Below are 12,527 nucleotides of genomic sequence, written 5' to 3' on the forward strand. Positions count from 1 at the left end.
ATACAAACTATTGGTGTGTAATGGCTAAATATCAGTCTTGTAGATAACAGAATGCCCTTGGCCTTCAGACACATGTTGTAGCTCATTGTTGTTCTATGCCAAACAGTGCATGAGTGTTGCCAACGCAAGTATGAATAAAACATTGCCAGGTTTTAAAAGAACAAGCAACCTTCTGGAAGAAATTAACATGTTAGGATGATAAAGTCTGTGATTGAGGTCTCTATCATTTAAATGTATATAGAATGGAATAACTCATCCCCCAGGAGAAGTTTGAAAAGTAGGGCCATGGCAATGGTCATTTGAAATTGGTCTCAAAGAACGTGTATGAGTTGACGAGAGGGAGGAAGACAATAAAATCTTCCACAACTAGTAAAATGTGAAAGGAAAAGTTTATTTGCTAAAAGTGTTAGCCTGCCAAGCATGACTGGCAGTAGTTATTGAATTCAAGTATTGGGTGATTGGGTTTGGAGTGGCCTGGTCATTTTTGATGGCATTACTTTTCCACACATGATTGATCTATGCCTTCCCTTGGTTTGACTTTTTTTTAAGCTTATGTGGTAAAATAATATACCTTTGCATAAAGTCACTGACAAAGAACTCACCTAAAGTAAATATTAATATATTGTCAGAAATTATGTGGGTGAACCACACAGCTGTTAAATAATTATGTAAATATATACATCTTGCTAACCTAAATAAAGTTTACAATATATGGTTGGACAGGAAAAATGTTATGAATCAGTGTTTATTACATGATCCCATTTCTAAAACAAAACAGAAACTCTAAATACCACAAAACAAAAACATGAAACATTTACATGTTTATGTATAAAAATATATAATATATAATTCTAACATATTCCATGGGGTAAATATATTCCATAGGAGTATTTTGTAGTACTGACTTTATGGGGTGCCTTTTACCTTTCTTGTTGTATTTATTTATTTTTTGATTATTCTACAATGAACATGAACTGTTTACTAAATATATACACAAATTTGAAGACAGAACTATATTGCTTTTACATGTCAGCAAATAAGAAGCACAGGGAACTAATAATTGAAGCAGGACTTCAGGTAGAGGAGCCTTTAATTTTGAGAAAGAAAATTAACATACGGAAATTATGACTGTGAGATCACTCTACAGCATTGATTTGGATTCTTGAGATAGGTTTAGAGATCTCTTTATGAAAATTTAATGGCTTTATTACATTATGCCAAGTAGCTTTCTCACACATTCTACTTTTACTATCCAAATTAACTCCACGCCATCAAAAATAGTATTTAAATTTCCTGTGACCCACTTTCTTCAGGTATCAAACGTGAATAAAATATCAAAACCTCTTCATAGGTTGGTAGCGAAGGTAGAAGGTAATAACAGTTATAAATTATATAGATTCTTTGTGGTGAGTGGCTACTTCTCTCTGAAAACCCACTGCTCTCCTGGAAACAAAGGGTACTGTCTAGAGAAACAAAAGCATACAGAAGTTTCTATTCTGTGCTATTGCAATACTGAAGAATGCTAGGGTCTCTCGATGACTTTATTAACATTCTTTCTCAATAGTGAGACAATTTCTTTATCAGTTATTGTTTTCACACAAGTGAAAACTTTAGCTCTGAACCTGCTTTATGAACAATTAAAGTACTTGGTTTCATTTGCTTGGTAATCATTATAGGCACTAGCCAGGCAGAAACCATAAACATTTTGTTGGTTGGGTGTTTGGATATCCATGTCATAAAAGAGGGACAACGAGCGAACTGAGCCCAAGGTTGAAACTTCTAAAGGAAACAAGACCAAAAAAAAAAAAAAAAGTTAACTGTAAACTCAGATCTGAAAACTGGAAGCAACGTCTCAGTGTTCAGAACAGCTAGGAATGTCTGCTTAACCAATGACTGAGGAATGTGCATTGATTTTTTACAAGGAAGCCTCTATTTTACTATGTTTTAATATGAGCACATAAAAATGAGTCTTTAAGATCTGAAGCGATTAGAACTAGCGAGTATGGCTCAATCAGCAGAGGACCAAAATGTTCTGTCAATATTATCTCTTTAACATTTCTCAGTCTGTCCTCTGCTATTGCCTTGTCCTAAGCCATCACAATCTCTCACCTGGGCAAAGTCAATAGGCTCCTTTCTGACTCCTCTCATTTCTTTTTTATCCCAACCTCAATACATTTTGTTTATTGCCGTCTGTATCCTAAAGCATGCCATCTGTTATCATGTTGCTATCCTCTTTAAATCTCTCTAGTAGATTCCTATAGCTTCAAAGATGCGAGTCTACAAAGCCCAGCAGTATCTCTAGTCTGTTCAGTGTTCCAGCGCCATCTTGGCCTCTTTCTGGGATTTTCTACAAACTCTGTTCCAGCCCCTCCAGGCTGCTATTCACCCTCTGTGTGCTCCATATTTGCTCATCCCCCAGAGCCTTCATGCACTTTGTTCCCCTCTCTAAAGCTAATCCTGCTCCTTAGCCATCCCTGATCAACGGCACTAACTCTATATTCTGATTTTAAAGAGCACTTTCTAAAGCAAGACTCCTCGGATGACCCGTGATCCCTCCAGCCGTGCTGAATACCCTTAGTGTCCACCAGCTCTGGAGATCCCACAGGGTCCTAAAAGATTTAGAAGTGGACCCGTTAGTGGGTAGTGTTTCTTGATGCTCTGAGTAGAAAACAACCAGCTACTACTTACCTTTTAATTTACATTAAGTGGACATCACCTATTCCTAAAGAAACAGATGGGAAAACGTTATGACGCATTGAGACATTTTAGCCAATTTGTGTCAAAGGATGCTTGGTTGTAGGAATAGAAAACTTGAGGCCAAAGTTGTTTTCTTCTTCTAATTGGGGTTATTATACATGTGCAGACATTTGAGATGCAAAATGAAGACGTGCTGATTAGTACAGACACATTTCAATTATATGAACTCAATATTTTCTATCCTGATGTTTTGTATACAGAACTGAGAACAGAGAGAAGTGAATTGGGTAATAGAGATAATTGCATCTCAGATACTAACTATAACCATAGTTAGTATTTCTCTTGCTTGATCATATTATATTAAAAGATGAGGCACTTGTTGATATTCTTCCCCATTTACTTGTGTACCCCCTTTTATGGTAACTGTTTAAAACTTATATTTCTTTTGTCAACCGTTTCCTCTTTGGGAATAAAAGTTTCTTTTGTTTAGTTTTCTCTCTTGCTCCTGTGTCTTTCTCACTCAAATACTTCTGTGAGTGGAATTTGCTGTGATTTATCTTATTTAATTTTTGTTTTTCTTAACCCCAGGGGTTAACAAAATTACACCTAGAAAAAATTGGGGAGTGTTGAAACTGAAGACAAAGTATCAGGGCTACATGGAAAATAATTTTGTTTCCATTTTCTATACCAAGTTAAGACAGCACTCCCAGAAAATCACATCAGATGTTACTATATCACCTGTGCTTTGCTATTTGTGAAATAGAGAAAGCTATCTAAAAATTCAGTAACATGATTGGAAGATCACGAATCAATTTCATAGTTGACTGAAAACTGTAATGACTCCTCTAAAAACTTTGCTAAAAGAAACATTTGATAATTATTGGTTTCAACAACATATTTGATTATTAAAATTGGCATTAGCCCCACGACTTTTTCTTCTGAACAGAAAGCCACCTTTCTGCAAAGCAGAGATCATATGTGTCTATACCACAAAATTCCCAAATATTTTAGCAAATTCCTGGTTAAATGAAACTAATGCACGTAAACTCAACAGGATAGTAGTTCATAACAGAATCTTCCAGAGATAAAATATCTTATGTAGGTATGTTAATTATAAAACACTTTTTTCCCCCTGTCCATTCTACCTGAATATATTCATTAAACATTATAAAGGGAATTGATGCCTTGGAAGACAACATTTTAAAATAGAATATAAAAACTGAAATTAGAATTCTGCTGTCTCTTTCCCTCTTATTATCCCAATTGGGGGGAAAAACACTTAAGTGATTTGCAATTTAATCTATTTTAGTGAAGGATGCATTTACCATGGGATTCAGGGTTAAAATAAATGAGACCAATGCCAGAGGGAAGTTATAAAGACATTTTTACTCTTTGCAAATAGAATAACCTACAGGATGCTTTGTCAAACTGCTAAACAAGCAAGAATCTTACCATCTTGTTATATAATCTACTGATTAAAAAAACTTCTCCACATAGGCAATCATTTGTATCCATAGCCTTGGGCAAGGTCTTTCCATACATTTCAAGTTGTACTTTAAACTTCCTGCCAAAGACAGGTAGCACACATCAAGGCCTGTCTATGGCTTCTTGTTTATGAAATAATCTAACACTGTGTCCTTCCTTCTCATATTTATTGGATGATTGTGTGGTTTCAAGAGGTAAATGAGGGAGTTGCTTAGCAGGAAAGGAGACCACTAATCAATAAAATATTCTTTGTTCCTGATTTAAATTCATCCCAGAAACTTCAACAAAGCCCAGTGATAACATTTGTAAAATGCATTTATTGCTGATCAGCTACAATTTCTGACTTGTGCTTATTGCCTATTTACAGACACAAATAACAACAGAATACTGTACAATTAAGGCATCATTTTTTTAAATCCTTCGAAACGGAAATAGTGACAATTTAGATGGGATAAAAGGTGTTCTTGATGGTTTATTAAGGTTATAACATCGACCTAACAATACCCAAAGAAGAAAAGTACATCTGGAACTTAAGAGTATTACGTTGAGCATACAAAGCATTATTTCCACCTGCCAGCTCATAGTCACATTTACATATGTGCATGTAAATCTGTGCAAGACTTCTTCCCCCCCGCCCCCACCACATTCATTAATTTATTCATTCGGCAGATAAAATTAAGCACTTCCTATATTCTAGGCACTATGCAGGCAAAAAAATAGTGAGAAATAACTTGTGTTCTGAAGAGTTTGTAGCACAAAAAGGAGAAAGACATGTAAACAGTCATTTTTAATAAAACAATGAGGCTACACTGGAAATGTTTCCAGATGGTGCAGAGGTAGAAAGAAGGGTTTTGAAATTTATTGATGAAAGAAAGTCTCAAGATGGTGACTTTTACAAGAAATGTGTTAATATGTGTCCTTCAGTGAGAAGAAATGCAAAATCATTCTATCTGAAACATTTTTGGGAAAAAGGCCATTTGTAGGTGGCAGGTCAGATAATGCTACTATGAAGATAGAATTCTGCTCAATTTCATGAGTCGACATCTTTATACATTGAACACACTTGTTAAATCCACTCACTTCTGTGAATGCTAAGGTAGACTATGTGGTCTAAAGTGAAAAATAAAATTCAAATCTTAAAAAAGTCAGTTCTACTCTTTTCCTGATTTTAAATAAATTCAGTGTTGCCTTTCTTATTTCCTATTACCTTATTTTCATTAGACATTTCTTTACATTAGCCTCTTCAATTGTAAAGAATACAGCACTCCTTAATTAAAATTCTTCTGTATGTGTTGCATTTTATCTGTGCATTTTTATAACTGATTTGTAGCAATTGTGACCATGTAGAATAACTTGTGGTTATAATATTTATTTATATGTATATTTTTAGCCAGAAATTCTATGAGTTTTGCTTATTTTGCATTTTATATGCCCAGTCAGAAATAAAAAAGACATTTTAAGACATTTTCAAATATAAATATAATATACATATATTTATATGTATATATGTAAACTTTTACTTCATTTATTTTTATTTTTTAAAATGTTTATTTTTGAGAGAGAGAGAGAGAGAGAGAGAGAGAGAGAGAGAGAGAGAGAGAGAGAGAGAGAGAATATGACAGGGGAGGTTTAGAGAGAAAGGGAGACGCAGAATCTGAAGCAGGCTCTGGGCTCTGAGCTGTCAGCACAGAACCCGGCGCGGGCTCAAACTCACCATTGGTGAGATCATGACCTGAGCTGAAGATGGATGCTTAACTGGCTGAGCCACCCGGGCACCCCTTAACTTTTACTTTCTTAATACCTTCTCCTTTTCTCGTTCTTTCAATGTAAATACCTATATGTATTTATATTAAAGAGAAAGGAAAATACTTTATCTTTCATGTTTCTTAATGCAACTCTTGTTCATAAATTTTCTATATTATTATAATGGGCCTCATTCACCATAAATATATTTTTAACTCTTTACCACACACCCAAAGTATAGACACTTTTATGACTCAATTTGTCACAATGAAAAAAATAAACTCAGTGAAATAATATACATAGTAACGGTGCATTGGAGGGAGACTACATATTTTCAAAGAATAAAAATGAATGGCAAATGGTGGTCAGTTAATAATGGGCAATTTATTTAGCTAATGGTAGTATTAACTAAGCTGATTACAGTTGGAGTATAGAGAAATGTGAGTTTTTCAAGTTGACTATTACAGGCTGTTTTTCAAAGCCTTATGACATTGTAGTGATCACCTGTTGTTTTCACCTTTGGAGCTCCCCTCATTCCCTTGAGAAATTAAACTCTCCATCCTTTCCAATTTGGCATTTGAAGCGGGGCTAACATCACTCCCACCCTACCACACAGTGCTAGTGGCTTGGCCAGGCCCTGTATTTCCCTTTCCTTTTTTTTTTTTTTTTTCTTGAAGTTTATTCGAGAGAGAGAGAGAGAGAGAGAGAGAGAGAGAGAGAGAGATCGCGAGAGATCGCGAGTAGGGGAAGGACAGCGAGAGAGAGAGAGAGAGACTGAGAGAGAGAGAGAGAGAGAGAGAGAGAGAGAATCCCAAGTAGGTTCCTCACTGTCAGCGCAGAGCCCAAAGCAGAGCTCAGTCTCATGAACTGCATGACCTGAGCTGAGATCAAAAGGCAGATGTTTAACCAACTGAGCCCCCCAGGTGCCCTGATTTCCCCTTTCACTCACTCCACCTGATTTTCTATAGATGTGAGTGAGTATGCAGCCATAACAAGGCCATTCAGACTCTATTCCAAGGCTTTAGTGAAAACTTGTAGAGAAAGACATCTGTCTTCCTACTAAAGATGCTGAGTTAGTAGGAATTTGACCGAAAGCTGTTGTCATACCAAAACAAAGAGTGGAACTGCCTTAGGAGAAAGCAAATTCCAGAAAAAATTTACAAAGCTTCAAAAATGTGTGCACATCTGGAAATATCAGTGCCAGAATTCAGATTATTCATTGAATATTTCTGCCTCAGAGACCTTCATTTAAAAAATGTAACATGTAAGATAATTGGAACAAAGTAACAAATAAAATACATAAATCTCTTTGATATATTTCCTAATCAAAAAAGATACATAAGCACGTTAACTTCGTTAGAGTGTTGGAATGTTATGAGACAAGTATGTTCAAAGTACGGAGATAAATAGATTGCAAAGAGAGAGGTTGTCAAAATAATGCAGAGTTATATATATGTATGTATGTACATTTATATATATACACACACACACACACACACACACACACACACACACACACATATATATAATAAACTCTATTGGATTTTCAGTAAGCAATCTTAAAGCAAATACATTCAGAGGATGCATTTTCTGTGAAAGGGGGTTAAAAAATACACTGAAGCAGAGACAGCAGAGTTCATATAGAAAAAATCCACAAGTGTTTAATATTTTTTCCTGTCACTCTACCTCTAGAACAGACTTTGTGTTATAACCTTTTGATTTATTTCTTTGACTAGTAAGAAATTGGACAATCAGAAGCCTATATACCTTCTAGATCAAAAAATTTATCATATTCATAATAATCATTGTAAAATAGAGAGTTCCAAAGGCTGCTTATATAAAATCTATGCTGGGAAACAAGACTTGTGGAAAATAATACATTAGTTTTTGTAGTCACTTTCAGAGTCAGAATTTATACATTTGGAAATAAACTTACATTTTTCTCACAACCAGCAATTGAAAATGGCAATATTGATTCATAGGATAGGCAACGATTTACGTGTTTAAAGAGTAGTTGTAAGTGGTCACACTATTGCTATTTCATGGACTATAAGCAAAACACAGTTTCAGAAAACAAAATTGTTGCCAAGGTGTCTACACCGTTTTGTTGATAAATCTGTAATTAACGATAGATGTTATAGCTAAATTAATGAACTACTCAGTAAATATATACTAGGAAATATTTGATGCTTCATAATATCACTGTTAATACAACAGCCACTGATTAGATTATTTATTAAACAATAATCACAAATGGATGTTCTATTAACACTGATGTTGCAAGTCATTAAGTATCATTTTATTTGTAAGGTTAGTCACATTCACGTATTTCGTTATTTATGATCTTCTCTACATTAATGTTTTTGGGAAAAAAATACATCTTACCATAGAAACAAAATTATTAATGGACTTTTCAATAGGGAATTCAGAGAAATTTAACTATGGCTTTTGTAAATAGGAATTAAAGAATATGTGTTCTATTCTTACTTTTTGAGGTCATACTATGAATCACACAATATTCATTTAGTGATTTTTTTTTATTTGCTGCTACTATTAGGAAGCAAGAGTGGGATTATTAGTTAAATACAAACAAAAGTTGGGAACATTAGATTAGCTTTAACTCCTAGACTAATATGACATGGTTCTTCCTTTAGAGTACCTCCCTCTAAAATCAGCTATCTCTGCACGGTAGAGATGATGAATCCTTATCATCTTGAACTTAATGGATAGAATTTTAAAAATCTTAATGAATTATTTTGGTTTTTCACTTTGAATTGTGGAAAAAAGTAAATCAAACAATTTCAATACAAGGAATATTTTTGATAAATGATATATAATTGATGTGTCATAATTTTGCTTTATGTGGAGAAGTTATACGACCTAAAAATTGCCTGTATTTTACCTATTTACTATTCTAATTTGTAGATTATTGAAGGAAACATTTATAAAAGCATTAAATGAGTAGCAATGTTTTAAAAGTTCTAAAACTAAACAAAATGTTTTCTGACTTTCAGCAACAAGTTCAGGATGAACAGCGCTATGATCATTGAAAGAAGGTAAATCAAAAGTGAGTCCTATTACTGCCCATTTCCACAACTTTCTGAGTAGTTGTTTTATATATGCGTGTGTTTATATGAGTATAAAAATATATATAATAATTACTGAAGAAAGTGGAAAATATAATATCTGAAATGAAAAATTCACTGGGTGGAAATAACAACATATAAGACAGTGGAAATTAAAGTATCAGTGAACTTGAACACATAGCAATAGAAATGCTTCAAAAATGAAGCAAAGAGAGAAACATTATTGAAACTAATAAAAAGATATTTAGATACATGCCAGGAAATAACTGGTTTATCATAAATAAAATTGGAATCCTAAAAGGAAGAACATTCAAAAATATGTTTCTAAAACTGTTTACAACATTGAAAATTTGTTGAAAACAAAAACCCATATACCCAGGAAGTTCAACAAATTCTAAAAAAACATAAACAAATATACCTAGATTCACATGCATTAACAAACCATGTTAAGAAACATTATGTAGAAATTGCTGAGCACCAGTGCTAAAGAGAAAACACTACATGCAGTTTGAAAAAAAATACCGACATACACATAGAAACAGGATACGGTTTAGGATAGACTTCTTATCTGAAATTATGCAAGCCAGAGGAAAACAGACTGATACTTTTAAAAAAGCAAAACAAACAAATAAACAACAACAAAAAACAAAACACAAAAAAGAAAAACAGCCAACTAAGAACTAGATACCCAGTGAAATTATCCAGATGAAATAAAAAGTTTTTTTGGCCAAGCAATGGTCAAGTGAATGTGTCACCAACAGATCTGCAATACCAGCAAAGCGAAAATGATACCAGATGTATATTTGGAGCTACAAAAAAGAAGGAATAAAGCCAGAAATGGCAAATATGTGGTCAAATATTGAAGATGTTATCCTTATTTTAATTTTTAAGATATAATTGATTATTTATTAAATAAAAGTTTTTTTATGTTTATTCATTGTTTTGAGAGACAGAGAGAGACAGAGTGCAAGCAGGGGAGGGGCAGAGAGAGAGAGAGAGGGAGGCACAGAATCCGAAGCCGACTCCAGGCTCTGAGCTGTCAGCACAGAGCCCAATGTGGGGCTCGAACCCACGAATCACAAGAACATGACCTGAGCCGAAGTCGGACACTTAACCAACTGAGCCACTGAGGTGCCCCTTTTTAATTTTTTAAAAATATTTATTCGATTTTTGAGAGATGGAGAGAGATAGGGTGTGAGCAGGGCAGGGGGGCAGAGAAAGAGGGAGAATACAATTGCTATTTAAAGCAAAATGTTGACAGTATATTTGGGTATTTATAAAATCCCCAAAAAATAACGTGTATGAAAGCAATAGTGCAAAGGGCTGACTGTGGGAGGGAAAGTATACAATTATAAAGGGCTTACGTTTAATATGAGGACACATAATACTATGTAAAGGTAGATTTTGATAAGTTAAATATACACATTTTAAACCCTAGAGCAGCTTCTGTAAAATATTAACAAAAAACTATATGCAATAAGCTAATGGAACATATAAAATTCCACATAGGTGAATTTCTAAAATATAGCCAATAAATTCAAAAGAAGGCCAGAAAATATCTAAAAGAAACACAGAGGGGAAACAGATAGAAAATGTAAGATAAGTGACAAGTCAGTGGACTTGAACCCCACCATCTGATAGTTTAATAATGATGGAAATTTATATATGCTAAATATTCCAATTAAAGGACACAGATTGTCACACTAAGACCCAACTAGATATTACCTATCAGAAACCCATTGTGGAAGAGTCTTTTCCCCTTCTTTCTGACTAGAAAGTGGCCCTGTTAATGAACCTCTATGGACTGTGCAAATGAATACTCCATTGTGAAGAAACCTTAATCATTTCAGAAAGCTGAGAGGGAAATGATGTCAGCAACATGGCAGAGTAAGACATCTCTCATTGTATCCCTGCCACAACAAAAATTTGGCATCCAACCGTGGACAGAAGTGCCCTTGTGGGAGCTGTGGGATCCAGTACCCAAGGACCTATGGGTGACAGAGTGTCAGCCATCTGAAACATCAAGCAATAGAAAGACAGACTTTGTTTCATCCGAGGCCCCTAAACCAGCTTCAGTACTTTTCAGCCCTGGAAAACACTGATTTAGGTTACCACCCACAGATGAGAAAGGCTTTATAGAAGACAAAGTGTAGAAGACCAGTGGAGAAGTTCCAGTTCACCATCAAGGCAAAGTATGAATGTGTCAAGTTCCAAGACACTCTCTTAGTCCATAACCTGTCCCACAGGGGATGGTGAGAGTGTGTGAGTGAACTCTAGGCTTACACGATTCTAAATAATCCAATGATCAAGGAAGAAATCAAAAGGATAAAAAAATATTTTGAGGTGAATAAAATTAAAAGCTAACACATCAAAATGTGTGTGAATCACTTAAAAAGGCAATTGAAGAAAATTGCATGGCTTTAAAATGCTTATGTTAGAGAAAACTAAACATTTAATAGCAATGATGTATAATTTTACCTCAAGAAAACTGAAAAGGAAGAGCAAGTTAAAGGAACAAAGGGACAAAAAGAACGAGAATAAAGAGTAGAAATCAAAGAAACTGGAAATTAGAATAAAAAGAAAAATCCATTTAAATTAAGGGCAAATATTTTTTAAATAAAATATTAAAGCCGATAGATTTCTATCCTGACTTAAAAGAAGAAAGAAGAGTATTTAAAGGTCACATGTATTGTAATATGGGAAATCAAATATTTGGGAGGAAAAGGAGATTTTTGAAGGACAATAAAGACATGATGTGAGACACATTCTGTCTATAAATTCAACAACTTAGATCAAATGGATAAATACCTTCAAAAACATATAACTCATACTAACAAATAAACATAAAGAAACAAATAATACCTTTATGTCTATTAAAACAATAAATTTGCAGATAAAATTTCTTCTCTACACATTTTAGACTAGGATGGTTTCATGAACTCTGCAAAATATTTATGGAAGAAATAAAAATTTTACATGATCTTTCAGAAAAATAGAAAACATCAAATATTTCCCAACTCATTTTATAATGGCAACATTGCTCAGCCAGCAAAACAAAAGAACAATATTATAAGCAAACTACTGAACACTAATCATAATAAAACCAAATGCACAATTCTTAAAATGATATTAACAAGTCAAATGAAAATATATAAGAAGGATAATACATCATTGCCAAATGGGGATTATTCCAGGAATTCAACACAGATTTAACATTTGAAAAGTTAATAAATGTAATTATCTATGCGAATAGAATAAGGGAAGAAACAATAAGAGCATCTCAATAGATGCAGAAGGGCAATTTGACACAACTAAAACCTGTTTGTCACTAAAAACAAAGCAAAACAAAACAAAAACCTTCTTAGTGAAATAGGAACAGAAGAGTACTTCCTAAATCCAGTGAAAGGTGTGTATGGTCAATTTATAGCTAACATCATGTTTAATAATAAAAGATTGCAAGCTTTCCTCTAAGATAGGGAAATGGCAAAGATACTCACTCTTATTATTTCTGACCAA

This window comes from Panthera tigris, chromosome B1 (assembly GCF_018350195.1).
Source record: "Panthera tigris isolate Pti1 chromosome B1, P.tigris_Pti1_mat1.1, whole genome shotgun sequence".
In the NCBI taxonomy this organism is placed as follows: Eukaryota; Metazoa; Chordata; class Mammalia; order Carnivora; family Felidae; genus Panthera; species Panthera tigris.